General features: G+C 41.9%; 1 long non-coding RNA gene across 1 annotated transcript; it reads right to left on the minus strand.

Annotated features, from left to right (window-relative positions):
* Nucleotides 1-3921: 3921 nt before the first annotated feature.
* Nucleotides 3922-17330, minus strand: LOC117065255. Its single transcript, XR_004429864.1, has 2 exons — nucleotides 17277-17330; nucleotides 3922-4012 (listed from the first exon to the last, which is right to left on the minus strand). It is a non-coding gene; the product is annotated as an uncharacterized LOC117065255 (long non-coding RNA).
* Nucleotides 17331-18689: the final 1359 nt, after the last annotated feature.

The raw sequence follows: 18689 nt of genomic DNA on the forward strand, positions 1-18689 counted from the left end.
TAAAAGTAAATTCACAAGGGGGAAATTCCTCTCGTTGATAAGCAAACAGCAATTATTATTCCCTGTTATTAAAATGTTCTCGGTTAATTGTACAGATACCAGCAGAGAGATTACCTTAAAAGGCTGGATACCAGAGGGGAGTTAGAGTTTAGAACCTTCTGGTCTAATTTAGAGGAGAGTTTACAGAGAGATTCAGTAAATATTTGTAAGGAACCATTAACATTGAGTAAACAATTCAATGCCTGCAAAGAAAAATGTATTTGAACAATTGTAAAAGAACCTCCCTCCGTACATGCTGGAAATGAATTATTTCAAATGAAAATAGCTCAAATACATTCACAGAAAAATACTACCAGCACATGTTCAAAAAAAAAAAAAAAAGGAAGAAGAAGAAGCTGCTGTTTTCACTACAGGCATTATTTTACAGGGAACTCAGCAGGCTCAGCCCTTCCTTAGCATTTTTTCTGTTTCCGTCCCAACAGCAATGAGATTTTAGTGTTTGTCTTTTGTGCTGCTAACACCCAGCCTGCCAAGGCATCCCCGTTTGATGCTGGACTTCCATTGACGGAGTGAGGGAGGAAAGAGCGAGTAAATGAGGAAGCTCTGAGATTTCTCTTCCCCTCCAAATGGCAGACATAAATCTAGCCAGTGAACATGAAGGCACCCTGGCTCAATTAAAAACCAACTTTGATAAAATATTTTGTTTAAAGAGAAAAATGGTCTCTCCAGTGAAAACTGTTTAGGGCAGCTGCTGCAGGGAAAGCAGGTGTTGAGTCTACCCTGAGGGCTTCAGAAATATTAATATTTAAACCTCTCACATTTCACTAAAGTTCACGACAGCTTCCTAATGCCTGGAGGAAGACAGAGCAGGAAAATCACAAGCCACAAAGTGGGGAATGCCTTCTAATTTGGCCAGAGCAGGGCCTGATTGTCTGACTCCCCGACTCAGCCTCTCTGATTTGCTGCAAGCTCACAAAGACCATGCATTAGAATTTCAAAGCTGGCTCCTTCCTCTACATGCTGTAAAGACATAACATGTCATCAAAACACAGGGTTTTCCAGGCTGTGATTTGTTTGTCTAGACTCTGGCCATTGAACTCTGTTTATTACTAAACATCATGTGGAATGGGCAACAAATCAAAGGGGGCTCTGAGAGCCCTGAGTGCAAGCGGACACTCTTCCTTCTCAGTTTCCACTGCTCTTAGAGGTCTGTCTTTCCCAGGACCCAGGGGCTGATCACTAGACTAACGTTTCATCTTTTTTTGACCTGGGACATGACCCGGGGCCATTTGTAACCCTCAGATCCCCTCCCCATCATTGTGCAAGTAAGCAGCCCTTAATAATTATATTCTGGCAGCTGCATGGAGAGGTCATGAAGAATGACTAATGATTAACATTTGAAAATGGAACGTGATAGGAAAATACTACCAATCACGGCAAAACCGTCTGTCAAAAGAGCAGAGGGCAACAACAACAAAACGCTATTTAAAGAATATCCTCTTCCAAGATGAGAATGTGCCATTCAGAAGAAGTCTTCAGATTTGTTTTCCAAAAGACACATAATTATCAGATACATTGTTATCATTTTAATACATAATTGTTAGCCTACTTGTTAATGAATATATATTTCCTACTTTAGGACTTGATGTAGAGGATAAAATGGAGATTCACAGCTCTTTTTAGAAAATAGTGCACAACTTGATTCTTTGAAAGAAAAAGCATCTCTGTTGCCTATAAAAATATAATTGCTTTGTACAAAAATAAATTCTCTCAGGCAGCATTTCTGAAACACATTGATTATGTTAAAGACCTATGAGCTAAGAAAAGGCATGTAAGCTCAGAGGCTAAGGATGGAGGTCTCTAAATGAAAAGGCTTAGGTACCAACTCCCAATGAACCTTACACATTATCTAAATGGGCACAAGCTATCTAATCCGTGTTTCACTTCTCCTGCCAGAAGTTGAAAGCTATCACTCCAAAGGGATGCAAAGCAAAACAAAATAATACTTCCAAAGAAGGTCTAGCTCCTGTTCTGTGACAATTTGGTGATCATTCATCAGATGGACAAAGAAACCAAAAGGGTCAAACCAACCAGAACTTAAAACGATGGTCAGGAACTTCTGACCTACCCTTTGTGGCAGTTTCAAGGAGCCCAGTAGAAGATTTGGCCCCAGCCAGTCACTATGATCTCTCTACCTGCACCCATGGGCCAGGACTAGAGACCCATCTCATCCCAGAGGTGTCAGTCATAGGCCTATACACACTCTGCACAGTTCTAGGGAAATTTAGGTGAAAGGAGTGGGGAAAGAACCAACCTAGATGTTCCTGGAGCCCATCCTGACCAAGGCCCTTGGTATGGCTTCCAAACCCCCAAAATGATAAACAGGACCTTATGTTTGCGGCCCCAACAAACCTGGCGTAATTTTACAATAGATCCAGGTCTATTAACAAAGGCCTCTGGTTCAGTTTTAACCCTTAAAAAAAAACTGCAAGTGAAGTCAGTTACCCTAATATTATTATCATCCCTGTCAAATGCTCCTCGGTTAAGGAAATTGTAAACAACTGTATCCTTTCTGTCTTGGAATACGATTCCATTTACCCAGCTGGAGCGGCAACACCCCTCTAGGTCAGGCGCTACGGGTCTTCTGCCTGTGATTTCATCCTCCGCCCCCCCCCCCGCCTCCACCTCATCAGGTAGGTGTCTATCCATGCAGAAATGATGGCCGAATTAAATTGAATAAGTGTTAGAACTCCAAAACAAAACAAAACCCAAATAGTCATTTTCATCCACATTCACACATCAAGTTTTTTTCTTTAAAGGTTGAAAGGGATAGCAGGTGAAAGTAGAAAGAGCAGATGGTATGAGAAAATACCCCTCACCCAACCAACTTGGTCATTGATTTTTTTTAAAAAGGAGTCTTTATCTTTACACAGAAGGTAGAAGTTATAATTTAACTCTCAAGTTAACTATAGGTCCCCTTGCCTTTCAAGTCATATGAACACAAAAGGCTTTAATGATTTTTTAACTAAAGAAGGAAAAAACATACCATATGAAAATCACTTCTCCCCCCTACCACGAATACAGTGGCCACTCAAAGATAGGTCTGTGAGATCCTTATCCACAGGATCTATCAATAAGAGTAGCACAGGAAACTCTCCACAATCACAATCCAAAGTTTAGTTTGACAAACACAGGAAGGCCACTAGCTTAAGAGGCTCTGCACACACAGTTAAAACTTCATTTGAACACTTGAATAATAATTTCCCTCCTAAAAAAAAAAAAAAAAAGGAGAGTGGATTTTTACTCGTAAGTTCTCAGTTTCAAGGAGACCAAACCGAATGAACAACTTTTTCCACCACAATGAAGAAAAGAAAAAGGAAATTCCGTGGACTCCAATAACAATCAAGTTTGCAGAAACACAAAATCATTTTTATAAGACATTCGTCTCTTAAGACTATTCACATACACAGGAGGCGAATTTTTACAGGCTAATGTGACATAAAATTTGTATATAAAGTCATCCCTTAATGCCTCAGAGGACTGACTCCTTTACAAAATCCTTTAAAAAAAAGAAGATAATGATCATCACTGGGTTCTGAGATTATGAGTACATTTTTATTGTTGTTTTTCACTTATTTTCAAGCTTTTATACAAAGTTCAATTTTTGCCTTTAAAATCAGAAAAAGATTAATTAAATCCTATGGTAGAATTCAAGATGAAGAATCTCTCTGAGGGCTGTCAGCCTTTGTGTGCATTTTTTTTTTTTTTTTTTAGAAACAGGGTCTCACTCTGCCACCCAGGCTGGAGTGCAACAGTGCCATCTCAGTGTAATTTCCATCCCCCAGGTTCAATCAAGCAAATCTCCCATCTCAGCCTCATGAGTAGCTGAGATTACAAATGCACAGCACCATGCCTGGCTAATTTTTTTTTTTTTTTTTTTTTTTTTTTGAGACGGAGTCTCTTTCTGTCACCCAGGCTGGAGTGCAGTGGCACGATCTCGACACACTGCAGGCTCTGCCCCCTAACACGAATACTGCAAGTTCACGCCATTCTCCTGCCTCAGCTTCCTGAGGAGCTGGGACTACAGGCGCCCGCCACCATGCCCAGCTAATTTTTTTGTATTTTTAGTAGAGACGGGGTTTCACCGTGTTAGCCAGGGTGGTCTCGATCTCCTGACCTTGTGATCCACCCGCCTTGACCTCCCAAAGTGCTGGGATTACAGGTGTGAGCCACCGCGCCCGGCCACACCTGGCTAATTTTTGTATTTTTTGGTAGAAACGGGGTTTCACCATGTTGGCCAGGCTGGTCTTAAAACTCCTGACCTCAAGTGATCTGCCTGCCTCAGCCTCCCAAAGTGCTGGTAGTACAGGCATGAGACACCGCACCTGGCCCCTTTGTGTGGATGTTTAAAAGGCAATACCTCAGGGCAGACACATCCTCCAGATGCAGACTGGATTTAGCTCCAGTCACCCCTCTGACTAGCTCTACAAACTGCAGTCCTAGCTCAGTCCCAATTGTCCATCTTTCTGTGATCCAGATTTCTCTGATATCCAGTTGTGCTTACATATTCATTTGCACTTATGTGTGACTATGGGACCAAAGTCTTCAGTCTTCACACACTGACCAGGAATTTGATTCCTGGCACTGTGAAATCCAAACTGGCCCTGGCATTTTACCCAAAAATCCTTTCTAAAGAAGCCATGACAGACAGTTATATGTTGAGACCCAGAGCAATTTTACTTACATGTCAGCATGAAGGAACAACAAGGGCCTCACCAAAAAAAATAAGGATATGCCTCTATGAACAAATAAAGAGAAAAGGCCTGGCTTCACGTACCCTGTCTGCACGTGCAACTTAATCAAGATGGATCTTTAGTCACTGCAGCTTTCAGGCTTCATCAGCTTCAACATCCCTTTCTATTTACTTTTACTTTCAAAATAATGCCCCGACCACTCTCATCCCCACAACTCTGACACCTTCCTAAGTGGACGTACAGATCTTCATAGCTGTGGACGACACAGTCACTTCTAGTCTTCACTCCAAGACACACAACAGGTTCCCTGCAGAGGTGCCATGTGTTCCTGAGTATCAGAGCATTCTGCCATCCACTCAAATCTGGATTGTGCACTCACAGCCCTCACCCTTCCCAAGTTGGCCAAACCTCCCAGATAGCAGATAGAGGCTGTGAGAAGTGAAACAGTCATCTTCCTCAACAAAGGGGCACCAAAGTGACATACATGGACCAAAGAGGGAGGGAAGGAAGAAAGGAATTGCCACCTAGGCAGGCAAATGAACAGGGTAAGTCTGGCCATCAGGACTAACTACACAATGTTGGGGGCCCATTGCAAAATGAAAATGCAAGGCCTCTTTTTCAAAAAGTATTAAGAATTTCAAGACATCCTCAGCAGAGCATTAAACTAGGTATGGGCTGCTTTTAAGGATGGGGTCGTGGGTTACTACACAGGTCACACGCCCATGAAGCCAGTCCTGCTGGCTGTCAGCAGTAAAATCACTGGCTTCCATGTCCAAATTAGCAGCTGTCAAATGAGCTAGAGAGGACAGTAGTGAAATAAATCAATAAACCTTCAAGCGGTCAAAAGCTGTGTGTCTTAGGTCAGCTTCTTGTTTATAGATAGCTCTACACATTTTTCAAAATATTTTTCTATTTTTTATCTGGAAAATGGAGCATCAGTAGTTACCAACATCACAGTGATAGGATCAAATTTGGCAGCTCCTGATCCTGCAAGTAACGAGGATGTTAAATATACCATCTAGCCAATCAAGGAGAGCAGTTTTCATTGTAACAGAACTGGATGGAATTCAAATCACTTTGGCAAAAAAAAACACAACGCCATAATTTTCTCCCATGGCGTACTCAGATTCAGACAGAAGTTAGTTATGAATGAAATATCCCTTTATCTGGACTGCCAAAGACAGCACTGAAGGCCTTTTCTTCCTGGAAAACCCTAAACCAAGCTGGGTTCATGCTCCCACCCAGATCAGCCTTTCCTCAAGGGCCCCAGGAGCGCCTCATCCCAGCCTTTCTGGGAATTCTCCAGGTTCTGACATTCCCTTAATTCCTCCCCAGGTCTCGGCAGGGATCCCAACATGTAAACTTATGTACATATTTTAAAACCAATTATTTTCTTTCTATGCTCAAAAAGTGGTTGGAGCTGAATTTTTGACAAAATTCACAGGATTTAAGATATCTCCAAGCTAGATTCTTCATCCTTAATAAACAGTTAAAGAAAAGAAATGTCCAGGCACCAACTCCACAGCATGCCAAGGCCAGAAACTGCTCTGCAATGTAAATCACTTTTTTAAGGCAAAAAGAGAAAACATCAAAATTCTAAAACTGGCACTAAAAAGTCACGCTGGGGTGGATGAATGGTTTGTGGAGCTATAAAAACATACTCAGGTCTTGTATGAACATATCCTTGAATTTCAAACATATGAGCCACATCATTATTAATGGCCTGGTATATACACTGCCCAGTTCTACCCGCTCATACATCGACCCCACGTACACTCACAGTTCCTCCCCTGGGGGACTAAGCAAACACATAAAATTCCTAGGGCCTGTGGCTAACACTTCTTTATTTTGAATAGCTGTATTTCACATGGAGAAGGCAGGGTGGGAGAGCTAAGATTTATTGACAGCCTACTGTGTGCTAAGTCCTGTGTCAAGTGCTTTCATAAAGGTTAGCTCATCTTTTCTTCCGAGGGAAGCCCTGATTGAAAGAGGAGTGACCTTATGAAGGCCACACAGCCAATCCGTTGGGGAGATAGCATTCAATCCCACTTCACCAGGCCCCAAAACCTTCTTCTTTCCACTCCAGCACAGCGCAGTTCTGATGCTTCATGAGCCAGCAGCAGGTTCAGTAGCTGAATTGAGGACACAGTGGGGCAGCACCCAGCTAACTGTCAAAGAAGGGACAACTGTGGTGTCCGGGGGCTCACAGCTTGTCCTCCCTCCCCACTGGAAGGAGTCCAGCCCTGCAGATAGAACACAGGCACTGGAGGCTGTAATAATAAGAATAGTCCAGGAAAGCAGCTGGACAGAGAATCAGAGCATCCAGACTGGCGAGCAGAGCCCAGCCTAGCGGATGCAGAAGTGGGTGCCATGCAGACAGCCACATGATCAGGTAAGCTGTGGCTGGGCAATCTCTGCAGAGCAGAGGCCTCGCCAGCCACAGCAGCCTACCAGTCAGTGACTACCAGTTGGGTGCACACCATGAGAAGTGGTATACCCCAGGCTAACACCTTGCTGCCTGGTTCAAAGGCTGGTTCTACCCTCTTTAAGCTGGGTCACCTTGACCAAGTGACTTAAAGTCTCTGCCTCAGTGTCCAATACCAATCACAGAGGTTTTGCAGATTCAAAGGAATTAATACATATAAAGCACTTAGAGCAGATGCTGGAACATAGACAGTGGGTGGTCATTGTTAGATATTACTATATACCAAGAATGTTCTGAAGCAGGCCTGAGACCCCATTAATATTTTTGGCTCCAAAGAGGCAGCGTCCTTTGTGAGAAGTCTTGGAGCCCCAAGAGTAGCCCCATATCCAGCAACCCCTTACACAAACAGTCCCAGCTCTGAGAGGGAAGAAGACAGTCTGCTTTAAGACCCAGGCAGACCATGCTCCGTGGGCAGCAGCCTGCAGATAGTGTGTGATAGCCCACATTTCACTTGACAAGACTCCCAATCCCTCCCCTAGGGCTCAACATAAATAATGGGCACTATCATGGCAGAAGAGGATCGCTTTCCCTCATCTGGTGCTTCTGAGGAAAACCATCAAGTTGCTGGAGTTGAAAATATTTGCAAATTCCAGGAGAGTGTTTCCAAAGGAGTACCATGCATTCCCGTTTGCAATTGTAATAAAATGCTTGGGTGCTGCCAGGGGACTTGCCATCCCCCCAACCAGTCCCTGGAGCTCCCCCAAGGGAGGGCCACCCTTCTAACCAGAACTTTCCCAGCATGGAGCCTATCAGCATTTTCATCAACTAGAGAACTGGTTTTCCTTTAAGCCGAATCACAGAGATTAATGGTTCAATTTGCAGCTGCTTAATGGTGTTCTGTGGAGCGTCTCCCTTCTGTCATTTGCCCCAGCTCCCCACCCCACACCCCCCCCCCCCGCCACCCCCTGTTGGCCTGAGAATTTGCAGTTAATGGGGCAGCTGGGGAAGCCTTTCATTTCCCCTTGACTAGGTGTGTTAAAATGCTGATCTGTTTCTCCATCAGGTCTCTACTTCTTAATCTCAGTCTTGCCCTGATGGAATGTTCCCCTTCATGCTCTACCAAAGCCAGGTATTGAATATCTAGAAAGCGATAGCTTTGGCAAATGCCCTGCTTGCTTCTTCCAAGATACCAGTCCCTAAGGGGGTAGATATCTAAAGCAAGCTTAAAACAAGAACATGCTTACCCCTGCTTATCAATATGATTGCTATCTTTTGCAGTATTGATAGCTCCGTTTGCACCTTTGCTAGGGACATAAGATTAGACAAGAAATGGTTTGGTTTTGCTTGTTAGTTTCTCCCAAAGCCTCCTTCCCCACCTCCCCAACCTATCACTTTAGATTTCTGTTCACTCTCTGTGCAGTCTATTTACTGAGACTCCTTTTGTATGTTTTGTCTTTTTCAGTAAAACCTTTTTGCAGTGACATAATTATATGTTTGTATCTGAGTCTACCAAACAGAATCCAGAAAATCCAGTACAAAGAGCCTGGAAGTCTACTCCCTAGGGGCTAGCCTTCTTGCCCAGTGACCTAGCCCACGAAACCAAGGTAGCTTTGCTTAGGGCCTGCCCCTGGCCCTGAAGCTTCCTCATGAGGGAAAGCTAACTGACTCTGGAGTCTCCTCACAGCCATTGTGCTGCATTGGAAGGGGGTGGGATTCTCAAACTAGGCAGGGGAACCAAACAGAATGTTCCCAGCCAGGGACTTCCCACCACTTCTGCTGAGAGATTTCAGCTGCCTTTGCTCAGAGGGGCTGTTCACAATTTGGCTGTTCACAATTTTCTTATTCTTTTTGGTGAATATTGGTTGTCTCCAGGGATTTGAGATGGTGAAGGCAATAGGACTTCTCCCTCGCACCTCATTCCTAGAGCCTATATGTTAGGCTATGGTTTGCATATTTGTCCCCTGCAAAACTTACATTAAAATTTAATCCGCAATGTGACAATATTAAGAAGCAGGGCTTTAAGGGGTGATTGGGTCATGAGGGCCCTGCCTTTATGAGTGGATGAATCCATTCATGGATTAATGGGCAAATAGCTTAGCATGGGAGTGGGACTGGTGGCTTTGCATGAAGAGGAAGAGAAACTTGAACAAAGATGCTCAGCCCCCTCACTATGTGACACCCTGCACCACCTCAGGTCTCTGCAGAGAGTCCCCACCAGCAAGAAGGCTCTCACCAGGTGTCCCTCCTTGACCTTGGACTTCCCAGCCTCCAGAACAGTAAGAAATAAATTTCGTTTCTTATAAATTACCCAGTTTCAAGGTATGCTGTTATAAACAACAGAAAATGGACTTAGAGACAATTCTCCGCGATTCCCTCACTTTCTGCATGTCTTGTTAGCAAGACATTGACTGCCTTTATTCTGGACTACCTTTTCAAGAATGTTTGTATAGTGAATAATCTTGGAAGACAGAGTGTCTCTCTCCAGAATTTACTTCCCATTATAAGATATATAAAATCCAGTTTCCCTCAATGAAGGGGTCATCTCCTGTAACATAATCCACCCCATGTATTGGTGTCACCCGGCCCTCCCATCACACTTTGGGGATTGAGGCTTGAGAAACTGGTACAAAAATGCTAATACTCTGGCTACTGCTTTTGCTGAGAGGGATAAACTGTCCTTCATCTCTGACTGAAGAGTCTCATGTCTTCTACCAACATCCGTGAAACTATGGCAGACCACTTTGTTAACTTGTAAGTAGGGTTAAGTCTCAGACCAGTCACAGTTCTTGACAATATATTATAATAACAATAGTATCAAGCTACCTTTCAGCATACATGTAAACATTTATTAACAGCCAGGCCAAAAAAAGTCATGTAATCTGTTCTTTTAATGGGTGAGGTCCCACCTCTCCGTCCTTTAAGCATGTCAGCAAACACTTTCCATGAAAAGTTTACCTGAGGTAGATGTGGCCATATTCTAGTGGCACGATTAAGCTAATATTCTATTTTGATTAGATGACAGAAGCACCTATCAAGTGGCAGAACACTGGACTAGACTGAAGCTCTAAACCAAGTATCCCACCACTCCAAAGGGTATTAGGCTTTTGGACTCACCAGAGTCTTGTTTTCTGTTCATGCAATTGAATTTTTCTACTCAGTGCACATAAATATAATGTCATTCAGCTCCCCAATAAAAAATATCTAGCATCCCTTGTAAGAATTAACAAATTCTCTAAGGCAGATCTAGATGGGCCTAGTTCAAGTCTACTTATGGTAATGGCCTCTGGGTATGAATTCCAAATTAGGGTCTTTCAAATGCTCACTTACTACCCCTAGAGTATGAATTCCTGATTAGGAGATAACTTCAAATGTGTAATCTATCCTAGTTTACTATAACCAGCAAATCACACTTGGTTCACACTGTCTATTCTGAAGTAAGTTCAATTACAACACTTTAACGGAAGCATTTTGTTTTTTAAAGATACAGCTTCTAGGACACAGCTCTTCCCTCTTTCCTTTCTCTTGGGCTTTCTCCATTATAGGAAAACAAATAGTTGGTTAGTCGGCGCTTTTTGGCTTGCAGAGCCAAGGGTCTTTGGCACAAATGGCCTCAGATGAGTGCCAGGTACAGTCTCATGTTATTCAGTTGACTTATACCCTTAAGCCCAGTTTAAAACCCTAATAACTCTCTTTCTCCTCCCTTCAGGCTACCTAGCTCCTTTGCTAGCCCTTGTCATATGGTAGCCTCCAAGTACACTACCGGGCAGGCTATCCCAGGGTCATGGAATAGAAAGAGGCACAGACTCACATATTTGCAATAACATGCTCATATTGCACAATGTACTAAATGTATTTAAAACACATGGCAAGATGTAAGGGGAATTAGACAGGCTAGCTTAACATACTTAGGGTAAGGTAAATATAAGCCAGTTGGGAGGACCACACTGCCTGATTCCTACTTACACGATTGTTCATATGCCTTGTCTCTTTCTCCTCCACATGAGTCTCCTCTGCTACTGATGTGGTTATAAGGACCCAAAATGAGGCTTGAGCAAAGAGGCCCAGCAAATGTAATGTGCTTAGAGCTAAGATGTGCTCATACTCCACAGAGATCTGAGTTATAGCTGTAACATGCCAAACAGCCTGCTGAGCAACTATAGATTTTTATTTGCATTTTTGGGGCCAAGCACACATGGGCCCATAGTGGGTATAATGGATGTTCCTATTGAGTGCCAATTTAGGGATGGCATAGCCGTCATCCCAGTAGTGACCAAATCCTATGACTTTATCTTTCTGTTTCTTCTTCATCTAAAAGTATTTATCTTATTTGTTCCATTATATATTCCATTCCATTCTTAACATGTCTTTCAGGTTACCCACTACCTATATTTAACGTACACCCACTACGTAAATTCTGCCCACGTTGCACAGGCTGCTTGCTTCCTCACTATCTGTGAGCCTAACACAGCTAGTGAGTTTGGCCTGTATCACATGAGCTACTTGCTTACACAGCAATGTGTGTTTAACACGTCTTGTGAGTTTCAAACATCCTGTTTATTTTTCTTGTATTTTTTGAATATTCTCAATAATATAGCCAACAACCATCACAGATATCCTAAATGAAAATGTAGACTATAAAATGGTACATATAATGATTGCAAGTACATAAGCATATGAATGTACATGAATAATAATTGGAAGATAACACATACAAATAAAAAATATGCTGGGATAGTGGGATCATGAGTAACTTTTGTTTCGAAACTTGCTTTGACATCGTTTGTATAATATGTCCTTTTTTAACTTTTATTTTAAGTTCAGGGGTACGTGTGCAGGTTTGTTATACAGGTAAACTTGCATCATGGGGGTTTGTTGTACAAAATATTTCGTCACCGAGGTATTAAGCCTAGTACCCATTAGTTCTTTTTCCTGATCCTCTCCCTCCTCCCACCCTCCACCCTCTAATAGGCCCCAGTGTGTGTTGTTCCCTTCAATGTGTCCATGTGTTCTCATCATTTAGCTCCCACTTATATGTGAGAACATGTGGTATTAGGTTTCCTGTTGCTGCATTAGTTTGCTAAAGATAATGACCTCCAGCTCCATCCATGTTTCTTCAAAGGACATGATCTTTTTTTTTTTTTTTTTTTTTATGGTTGCATAGTACTTCACGGTGTTATTGTACCACATTTTCTTTACCTAGTATATCACTGCCGTTTAGGTTGATTCCGTGTCTTTGCTATTGAGAACAGTGCTGTGATGGCCATACACATGCATGTGTCTCTATGACAGAATATTTTCAGTAACATTATTTGTAAATAGGCTAAGATTCTATATAATCTATATATAATACTCCCTTCTGACTAAGCATTCAAATGAGGAATATTTAACTGCAAAACCTAACTCAAGCTTAAGGAATTTGAAGAATTAAACTGAACTCTTAAAGAAGAATTTGGACTGTAAACCATTTATTTGTATCTCGAAGAAAAGGCTTTAAAGATACAGGCTATTTACATATTTTACAGCACAGTTTTTAGGCAATAGATTTAGCCGCAATTTTTTATTTTATTTAAAAATAACTACTGAATACAACCCATCTAGCAATATTTTCTCTTCCTATTTATAAGCCCATTTGAAGTTTCAACGTAATACAGAGAAAAACAAAATTATTTATGCGTTTTTTAGTAGAATGTTCCCCTTTGCTTGATTGACTACAGCAAAAACTAAGACTATGGTTCTAGCTCTGTTGATTACCTTCTGAGCAAGTTTCCAGAGTGCCAACAGCCCTTAGTTATGATGCCACAAGTTCATCTCTTACATTCATATTTTACTACAAATCAATGGGTCTCTCAAAACGGACAGAGATTTAAAGGGGTCTCAGAGCTTTTAAAATACAACTGGTTTCTCAATCTAGTGTTCAGAAATAAGAGCACCTCATTGGATTCCAGCTGAAGATCTGCCAAACCCACTTGCAGTTTAGTGAGAACTGAGCTATCCCTTCATCAAATAGCCTGGCAATTTAGCGAAGTGTGATGACATGAATAGATAGACTCATTCACATCTTATCTTTTGAATTCTGCTGAACTGCCCAAGTTGAAGAGTGTGTAACTTGAGCAAGGGCAGACATCCTTAACTTGAAATTTCCAAATGCCAAGGAAAAAAAAGTTAGAATGTTCTTGATACGTATGGGGGTTATCTAAAGCACTCAATTGCTCAGGCAACTAAAAGGTCCATTACAGGCAAAAATAATGTTTAAGTTAAGTTTGAGCCTGTTCAAGTAGAGCCTCTCTATTAGTATTTGCCACTAATAGTAAGTGTCCCAGCTAATGTACATTAGGCTTGTTTTAAATCTTCTCACTCTATCAACATGTAGTAAAGAAAAGCTGTTAGTCCATCATAGTTGTGCTGACCAAAGCATTCATTCTAATAAAATATACTGCATTTTCTTTTGCTCAAAGCCAATCTTTTTAATCACCTTATTTGTGTAAAGAACCTCATAAATAGGGAAACAGTTTGTTTTAGACAAAAACAATTCTCATTGAGAACTATAAATTTAGTATTAGTTGGTAAATAATAGTAGGCATATGAATTATATATATGAGAGAAATAGGTTTAAAAAATAAATTAGCCACATTACTAAGAGGTTTATACATTGTCATGAAAATATTCATCTTGAAGGATGATTTCAACTGGGCTGCCATTTTTTGGAATCATTTTGGAATTATTGTTGTCATTACTTTCAGAGCCATTTTACACGAAGAAAATAACATTAGGATATTACAATCAGGCCTACTTTATTTACTGAACCTGACTCCTAAGGACTGTGGATGGTCTTTGAGAATCAATTTACCTTCCAAGCATAAAGACTTTTCCTCACTGAATACAGTCAAAGAAAATGACAGAGGGGCAAGGGGAGACTTTCACTCCACTTTGGAGCTACTTTGAAAGGGCTCACACTCACTTACTTGGAAGAGTATGCACTGGTGTGTTGTGTTGTTGAAAAATAAATTAGGTCCCTTACTTCATGGTTTCCCCCTCTCTGTGCTGAGAATAAGAGAGCTCTCCTAGCAGACTGGAGTCTCCCACAGAGCACCGTTTCACAGGACCATGAACAAGAATGTCACAAAGGATCAGAAGGGTTCCTACAGGGGATGCTGCCACTGTGGAGCTAAGGTACAGCTTTCTGGGGCTCCAGCCTTGCTTCAAAACAGCCTTGAGAGGTACTCCTGGAAAAGGGATTCTTCTAAGACTTCTCTGCTTGTTTACTCACCATGCAAAATTGAACCTCCGATGTGATGGAGCCCAGCATCCCTTCACTACTTGCTTGGGGCCAAAAAGAAACCAAGGACCAGGAGGATGAGGTTACCCAGTGCCCTGCAGATGGATCAAGAGTTATAATGCAGGTCAGAGAACATGCTTCACAACCTTTAACTAGTTATTACAGTAACCAAAAGAATAGCCTGGAGAAACTACTAAACAAAAATAGTGTGGTCTACCTTGAGCCAAAGTGTATAATCAGGGGCCAGGAAAAGGGCAAACTAAGTGTCCTTTGTTTTCCAGCCAGGATAGCATTCAATTTATAACTGTCCCAGGGACAGAGTAAACAGGTCAGTTCACAGGATCCATCATGCCTTCATAGTAGTCTGTTCCCTCATCTCAGGATTTTAAAAATCCCAAAAGCAGAATCCCAAACACATACCCAAGTCTTCCCCTATGGGTTCTTGATATTGACTCCTCAACTCATGGCCCATTACTACCTAGAAAATAAGAAAAGTATTTGTCCAAAGACTTCCACCCCAGTCTATCACTCTCCCAGCCTAGGACTCTATTTCTCCTTTTTCCCATGGCTAGTCACATAAAAGCAGTGGAGGAACATCTCAGGGTTCAAGACTAGGCTAAGAGACACTTCTCTGCAATTCAGTTAACGGGACTTGGGCTTTCAGCATGAACCAATTTCCTTCCATGTACTCACATTTCCACTCTCCTGCAGCAATGCCAGAGGATCATGCTTCTTTCCAGCAAGTTCATCTATTTCCACTCCAGGCTTAAATTGAGCACTCTCTGAGCCTCCTTAGTCACAGAAAGCAGGGACCATTCTTCTCGGCCACAGGTCCATTTCTAGGCTTTATGTTCCTACACCTCCTGCCCAGCCTCTTGATCCCAGGATGGACAACATGCCCTGGATTCTGCCACAGAAACTCCCCCAGGAAGACAGCCAGGGAATAGAACAACTGCCGAGCTTCCTGAGCTGCCTCCTGCTCCCAACACATTCATTCCTCTGTCTGCTCACTGGCCCTCTGTAAATTCTTCTTTGCAAATTTCACAGTTTCTTCCCCCAGGAATTAGCCTTCAACATCACAAACAAGAACACCCCAAATAAATACAGGTCACCAACTATTCCATCCAGTGAATATCCCAATCTATGAAACCTACATACACAAAGACAGGCACTTGTGTGCTTTGCCCCTATTTCCTGGCATGTTTTAATTCCCAAAACATCCATTGATAAATATTTGTGAAGATGCAAGCCTCTGGATTTCCCCCCTGGTCTGACAGCATACTAAAAAGTATTAGCATTAAACCCTAATGATGAATACGTTGGTAACTCAACGAGACGTTCCATAAACATTGGGATTATATTTATTTATTCCACTGGTCACCATGAAGGTCATGCTATTTTTTACCTCCCAATGCTAATTTCCCCACTTTGCAAACACACCTGACACATATTTCTCATCTTGAGGCCTACAGGCTGCACACTTCTTTAAAATATCCCTTGACACTCTCCTACAAGATATGGCTACACTGCTTATGTAACACAGAATTGAAGCCTTTATACCCCAGGCTTAGAGCCTACATTTGCTCTGGGCCAAGGCTACTCAAACCACAGTGTAGATCAGAATTACCTGGAAAATTTGGTTTAAATGCAGATTCCTGGGTCCCATCTGCTTTGGAACTTAAGAATCTCCTTTTGTAACCGACCTGTGATTCTAAGAACTACTCTTTGAAAAGCATTCCTATTTGGTGTCTTAGGTGTTTTAATATATTGTAAATCTCTTGAGGCCAAGGTTCACTCCTTGTTCTTCTTTGCATCTTCCGTAGGCTTTAGTACAGCTTCCAGGACACGACAGGCCTTTAATAGACTGAATGATATTGAAAATATCATAAAATTGACATTTAGTACTTCTCATCGCTTACGGTATGTTACATTGATCCTCCAACACTATTGTGCCTTTTGTAAGAATGCTAAACAAGGAGCTGTTTAAGAAAAAAACAGGTGTGTTTGGAGGCACTGTGTGCAGGGATGATAAATTCGTCTTACCCCACTTTCCACTCTCTCTTCTCATAATAAAGTTCCATATGTGAAGCCTGGCCATTACCTTCTCAGCGGGAGCTAGTGAAATGTTAACTTTTAGCTAGCAATTAGTGGACAGGCCCCCAGATCACTTATCTATTTTCCCACTGTTTAATCTCTGTCCTCAGAGATGCACTTCTCACATTCCTTTAGAATGACCTGGCTCTTGAAAGCACAAATGCCCAGCCCGAAATCCAGCCATCCAGCTGAGGGATTTGTAAGAACCACTATAACCATCCTCCTCCTTCTCCTTTTTTTCCTCCTCCTCCTCCTCTTTCTTTTCCTTCTCCTCCTCGGGAAAATGTAAAAGAGCCAGTGTGAATCCTCACTCCACTATTTCCTGGTTATTCCTAGCCATAGCATGTGACATGAATGCAGATGGATTACCCCATGGACACCAGTGTCCATTCCAGGATCCAGATAGGAAGAGAAAACTCACTCTCAGAGGCATCACTCAAGCCTGGGAAAATGTTCATAGGTGTATCTGTTTTTTTTTTTTTAATTTGATATAGTTGTAATCCTTCAACTTCTACTAGAATCCTTATTCTCCAATAGCTGGTGGATATTTTAAGAATACTAAAATTTGGGGGGTTCTTTTACTTCAAATTTAAGTAAACAATAGGAATTTCAAAATCTTTTTTTGTTTTTGTTTTGTTTTGTTTTTGTTTTTGTTTTCGTCTCGAGACAGAGTCTCACTCTGTTGCCCAGGCTAGAGTGCAGTGACACAATCTCGGTTCACTGCAACCTCTGTCTCCCAGGTTCAAGCAATTCTCCTGCCTCAGCCTCCTGAGTAGCTGGGATTACAAGCATGTGCCACCATGTCCAGCTAATTTTTTTGTATTTTTAGTAGAGGCAGGGTTTCACCATGTTGGCCAGGCTGGTCTCAAACTCCTGACCTCAAATGATCCATCCTCCTTGGCCTCCCAAACTGCTGGGATTACAGGCATGAGCCACCATACCTGGCCCAGAATTTCAAAGTGTTAATACACATAATTGAGCATTTTACAAAGGAGTCCTAATGATTCTGTATAATGCATTCCATTATATATAGGATTGAAGCCAACATCTATTGATTAATTATACCAGGCACTAGTCTAAGCCCTCCATACATAGTGACTTATTAAAGCAATACAACAATCCTTGTATGGCAGATGCTATAATTATCCTCATTTTACACACAGGGAAATGAAGATTAGAGAACATAGGAATGTTATACAGGATGCATTTAAGCAAGGCCAGACTTCTCTGAACACTATGCAAGTCATCTACTATGTCCTACTGATCTCCAGACCAAAAGCTAGAGGGCTAACCTCTGTCCCACATTCCTGCAATGAAACGCAGTCTTTGGGAAGACACATTCATTTTAAAGAAGTACCATATTTTTCAGAGAGGGTGCAACTGATATTCTGATTGGGACCATTTTTCATTGTATAGTACTGTCTAGAGTATTAAAAGATGTTCAGCCTCCTTAATCCCAGGATATTAATTGCCAATACCACCACACAATCATTGTACAGCCAAATATATTGACAAGTAACTCCTGGGGACAGAAGACACCCCTTGCTTAGGATACCTGGAAAGCACAAAGACAAAATTTCACTTTAGTACTGTACTGTGTAAACCAAATAATTTGTTTGAAACTCATGACCTCCCAAGGATGGAAAATGAATGGAGCATAGATCAGCCATGTTTTGATGGGAGAAGAGCCAGGGACAGGCTTAATGTTGGTTTGATTCACCAGCTGCATGAGTAATGGAAATGCTGGTCATTTGTATTACAAGGCACAGAGGAAAGAACATGAGTGTGAAGGTCCCAAAGATGGGGCTTGGAATCTGATGAGGGTTCACAATTCGTCAGCACAAATTAATTTGCCTCTCCAACATCTCAACTCCCTCATCTATAAAGTGGGGTGCTAATTCCTACCTCACAGAGTAAAATCGAATGAAATAGCTGATATACAAGTAACTAGAGCTCTCTCTGCTGAGGACAGAAAAGCTCTGAATAAATTTGAATCCCATTCCCTCTTCTCTCCCTTTGGCACTGAATCAGTGGTCATAGACGTAGGTTTCAGTCCTGCCCTGCTGTGTGACATTGGCCACCTCTCTTCACATCTCTGGACCTCTGAGCAAACTTACAAGCTAAAACTATGATCCAGACT

The sequence above is a fragment of the Trachypithecus francoisi genome, unplaced genomic scaffold (assembly GCF_009764315.1).
Source record: "Trachypithecus francoisi isolate TF-2019V2 unplaced genomic scaffold, Tfra_2.0 Lachesis_group2, whole genome shotgun sequence".
NCBI lineage: Eukaryota > Metazoa > Chordata > Mammalia > Primates > Cercopithecidae > Trachypithecus > Trachypithecus francoisi.